Below are 5,815 nucleotides of genomic sequence, written 5' to 3' on the forward strand. Positions count from 1 at the left end.
CGGAAGGTTCCCGGGTTCGAGCCCCGCTTCAGTCTGACACTTTCGTTGATTTTCCTTTTGCAAGATTATTAACCCCCAATTTGCTCATTTGGACAACATGGGTGGTTCCTGTTGACATCAGACATCTTGTTTGGTGAGATATCTGATATATAATTATATACCTCCTTCGTGATGTCGTGTCAGAAGGGCATAATTATTTTTTTTAACGTTATCAAACCAGCAAATAAGTACAATTCGGCAATAAGAGACCCCCCCCCCCCCCCCCCCCCCCGCCCTAAACATCCTGTTTTATTAACGAAAGAGTGAAAATGGAGAGGCTTCGTATGGGAACAATACAGCCGATGGACATTTCGGGTACAAACCCTTCGTCAGCAGAACAATACACAAATAAACGTGGAAAACAAATAAAATAAAATGCAAAATAAATTGTATCGTCTGTATTCAATCGCGGTTTGTACCAGAAATGTCCATTGTCTTGTATTGTTCCCATACCAAGCCTCTCCATTTTCACTCTTTCGTTAGTATTTTCACGATCACAGGCTTCAAGCAGCCCCTGCCGTTTTCTACTTTTTCATTGTTTCGTTCTGTTATTGTTACTAAAGATTTGCATTCATGACCTCACAGGCCTTTTTTTGCATCTTGTCGGTCAAGATTCAGGTTCATATTCTACCCAGAAAAACCAGAAAAAGCCGAAATTCTTTCGTAAAATAAACATACCCCCCCCCCCCCACAAGGGGTTCCTAACCAACAGCGACCCTTAACATGTAGGACATGACGCCTTTTATTACAATTATTATTACAGTATTACAATTTTTTTCCAGTCACAGACAAGTACTAATTTTACACTTGAGTGTGGTGAGAGAATATGAGTAGAGAGCCTTCTCCAAGGACTCAACTATGTACCACTCAAGACTCGAACCTAGGACCTTCCGATCCGATGACGAGTGTCATATCATTAATAATAATAATAATAATAATAATAATAATAATAATAATAATAATAATAATAATAATAATAATAATAATAATAATAATAATAATAATAATAATGATAATAATAATAATAATAATAATAATAATAAAAGCCACTTGTTGAGCGCTTTCCAGGAAAGCAAACATATCAAAACACGAGGCCACATTATAGTCTCGTAGGTTTTCAGAATACGCTAATATTGATATCATTTTCTGTCAACTGTTATAACAAAACAAAAACAAAAAAACACCCTCCCCCTATAAAGCCAACCAATCAAAAAGAAACCCCAAAATAACAACAACAACAACAACAACAACAACAACAACAACAACACCAACGACAACAACAACAACAACAACAACAACAACAACAATAACAACACCAACGAAAACAACAACAACAACAACAACAACAACAACAACAACAACAACAACAACAACAACAACAACAACAATAACAACACCAACGAAAACAACAACAACAACAACAATAACAACAACAACAACAACAACAACAACAACAACACCAACGACAACAACAACAACAACAACAACAACAACAACAACAACAACAACGAAAACAACAACAGCAACAACAAAAACACACCACAAAAAAAAAACCCAAAGAAAAACAAAAGAATAGGCGACCCTTGGCATAGCAACAAATATAAATTTTGAATAATATTAAAAGAGTATTCCATATTTTTTCATGCCGTTTAGAAGATATCTGTTTGAAGTTTGCCAAAATTAGTAAACCAAAGGCTTAGGTATCTTGATCTTTATGATCTCCTAAATAAGCCCCAAATAATTTGATACTTGTTTACAGCTTAATGAAAACAACTAATGCAAGATCAAGAATATAAATTACTTTAACAAATGAAAGCTTCAATTTGAGCTCCAAAACAAAATCCAAAGATATGGACGTTTCGTGTTCCCCCTTTGTCAACAAAACACGATGAACGAGACATTTTGTCAACAAAACAAAATTGGTATTGTTGACAAAAGGGAACCCCGACACATCAAAACTATTTGCCTTTGAATTTAAATTTAAGTTTCTGTACAGTTCCAAAATTGTTATTTAAAAAGAGAAAAATAAAACATACAAAAAAAAGAAGAAAAAAACAACAAAAAAACAAACAAAAAACCAAAAAAACAAAAACAAAACAACAACAATACAACAACAACAACAATCAACGCCCGTCCCCATATAAACTAAGGGCTTCGGTGGCCTATTTATAGATTATATATAATCATTCACTTGAAACTTATTTCAGCTTCTACTATAATGTTTGTTTGTTTTTTTTGCTTTAGCAATCTCCAGTTTTTGATGATGGGGAGTACGACGAGTTTTCCATGTGATTCTTTGTTGCATGTTATTTTCGTTGAAGTTCCAAATGTATTTACATAGTGTAGTCGGATGTCGTTTGTGTATGGTTCTGAAGGAAGGTTCATGTGGGTGGTATCTGGTATTGAATAAACATTTTGAAAGGCCAACGTGTTTTTCTTGAGTTTGTGTATCTGTGTGAGTGACTGTGGCTTGGTAAATAACGTTTTGTGTCAGGCAATTCACGTTTATGGGCATGTTGCTTTTAAATAAAACAAAAAACAAAACAAAACAAAACAGGAAATCCCCCCCCCCCCCACCCCCCGAAAAAAAGTTGAGCTTTTATATCTCGAAATATCAACTCAATGTGCTCAAAACGCTTTAGGGCCCCTGAGCAACACCAACACGTAATACATTGAACGAGACGTCTGTTAGGAGATATTACAATTTTTTTACATTACTCAAAGAAAATTTATTATGGAATAACCCAAGCGTCAGCCGCAGTACAGCGCCACAAAAATGAGCTAGGGCGAGGTGACTTGCTCAAGGCCACAAAGCGAGGAGCGTAGTTGAACCCGGTGACTTTCGGGAAAGAAGCAATGACTATACCCCTGTGCCACATTGCCACATTCTTAATAGATAAATGAATAATTGAATAAATATATGAATAAATAGATAAATAAGCAAAGTTTTATTGCTTGAAATTAAAACACATTCTTATTTTAAAAGTATGCTTAATTTTTCTTATTCTCTGCTGTACATTTTACTATTGATGAAATGCCAGTGCCTTCACCTTGTTTCGTAGTATTTGACTTATTACGGTAATTTAAATCAAATCTTAAAAGAAGTCGTGTAGACATGAACGTTTATTCCACGCTTAGCAAGAAAGCAAAAGTAAAGCTTGCATAGGTATACCTAGGTGCATTTGTTTGCAGATCTGACAACCGAACGCGATAATTATAGGCCTGATTTTAACAATGTTCTAATGGACATTTCTTTGGGTATTGAGAATATTTCCATTACAACAATGAGACCATAACAGTTTGGGTGATCAGACCTGTAAATAAGTATACGTCGTATGCAACAAATTTACAAGTCTGAACACTGAACTGAATTGCCGGCGTAATTTCATTTTCTTGTAATAAAGCACATTTTGCAATGGTCTGAGAGTTGATTTTTTTTCAATTTCAACTAGTTATCAGTTTCGGATAAGTAGGGGGTATAAAAAATACTTTTAATTTGACTAAGCGTGTGTTACTAGACAAAACTAATATGTACCCAGCTTGGACAAACAAGGGCTAATTTGAAGGACGCCCATAAGTTTGTCATCTCTCTCTCTCTCTCTCTCTCTCTCTCTCTCTCTCTCTCTCTCTCTCTCTCTCTCTCTCTCCCTTCTTTTCAGCAAGCAACCCGCCTCCGCAAAAGAATTCTCTCAGATTCTATAATTAAGATACACAGACCAAATCATTTGAAAAAAAAAGTCTGGCGTAGAGAGAAGCATTCAACGTCTATGTAAATTTTCTATGCTTGCTTTTGTGAAACCATTTGGAAATGTTACTGTCACGATTCTGATACTAATATGTACTGAGCAGGGACAGGATTGGTCGAATGGGACGCTGTACAACTCTTCTCCTGCTTTGTGGTCTTGTGGTGTGATATTTGTTTTCCAATCTCTATGTCCCTGGTTCGATTCCAGTTCTAGGAGCGCAAAATTGATTCCTTGGAAATGACTCTTCTCTTAAATTTTCTCTCCGTAATTAGGTGTGCTTAGCGTGGGCTCTGTCGAAATACAAAGAGGTTATTATAGCGCATCAAAAGCGTCATGTTAAGTACTGCTGTTGGCTTGGTATCGGGTTTAACGCGCTTTGGGCACATTTAGTGGATATTGCTCTTTATAAAAGCTGAAGTGTTTTAGGAAGTCTGTTTAAGGATGATACAAAGAAATAACGGATGCTTCAGATGTCTATCTGTTGGACAAGTGGTGCAAAGAAATAACGGATACTCCAGATGTCTATCTGTTGGACAAGTGGTGCAAAGAAATAACGTCCAGATGTCTATCTGTTGGACAAGTGGTGCAAAGGAATAACGGATGCTCCAGATGTCTATCCGTTGCAATAGTTGTGGAGAGGAATGACGGATGCTCCAGATGTCTATCTGTTGCACCAGTTATGGAGAGGAATGACGGATGCTCAAGTTGTCTATCTGTTGCAATAGTTGTGGAAAGGAATGACGGATGCTCAGGTTGTCTATCTGTTGTACAAGTGGCGCAAAGGAAAAACGGATGCTCCAGATGTCTATCTGTTGCAATAGTTGTGGAGAGGAATGACGGATGCTCAAGTTGTCTATCTGTTGCAGAAGTGGTGCAAAGAAAAAACGAATGCTCCATATGTTCATCTGCTGCACTAGTAGTGGAGAGGAATTGCGGACGCTCCAAATGTCCCCTTCAGTGTTTAGTATTTCGTAATTTTCTGAGGACGTTGTAGTCATTTTGAACATTGTTCACAACCTCTAGCAGTTTAGTATTCAAGTCAAAAAGTTAAAGACATCAGGGATTTTGTCAGTGTTTGCATCGAATTGAATTGATTTTCACAGTCGAATCAAAACGGTTTTATGTCGATGTGACTCAGATCCTGTAATTTTTAAGCTTAACTTTTGAAATTATGATCAATAAGAGTAGGTTTTATATCTTATAAATACTTCAAAATTACTTTAATTTGCCAGTTTTGACATTTTCTTTTTTAAACTCATATTTCTTCAGTTAGACCATTCCGACATGAAGCCAGATTGACACAGGAGTTTAAAACTCTGACCAACCGTCACAACAGTATTATTTTTGGTTGATCTAAACGATAAAAATCGAATAGACTTGCAGTTCTTTTCAAGTCTGATAACCCAAATTGTTATGATCTTATTGATGTAATTGTAATCTCTCAAACCAACGCCATACATTCTGAATTACAATGTTAAAAAAAGCCCAAAATTGTGTCAGATTATCAGACCTGCAAATATGTTCGCTTCGAATCAATTTTATAGTAAAGCTATCAAACGATGTGCTTAAGTTTATATGTTTTATTGAGGTGATTTATATAATTTGTAAAGAGACAAAAACTGGGAATTCCATATTACAGTTATGGTCATTAAATAAAACAACAACAATTTTTCACTTTTTCTTTTACTTGGTACAACCAAACATAACCCCTCTTTGAGAAAATAGAGCACAAATAAGGTTCTGTTCAATTGTATCTAACTTTATTTCTTATTTATTTCCACAGACTTCATCTCCTCAACTAGTATTGGATGATTTTCACAGGCACATCCAGTCCTCATAATTATTTACACATTGAACAACGTGCTCAATGGATAGAGGAAAATCTACATCCATGAACCAATCCATTATCTGGGATCTATTCAGTTCTAAAATTCAATTTGTTTCCCAAATACGTTGTGAGATGCTCAATGAATTGAGAATTTTGTAATTTCATAAAAATAATTGATGTGGTGAATTTATCGCCGATTCCT

This window comes from Berghia stephanieae, chromosome 1, assembly GCF_034508935.2.
Source record: "Berghia stephanieae isolate SIO BIC M18660-M18661 chromosome 1, UCSD_Bste_1.3, whole genome shotgun sequence".
Lineage (NCBI taxonomy): Eukaryota > Metazoa > Mollusca > Gastropoda > Nudibranchia > Aeolidiidae > Berghia > Berghia stephanieae.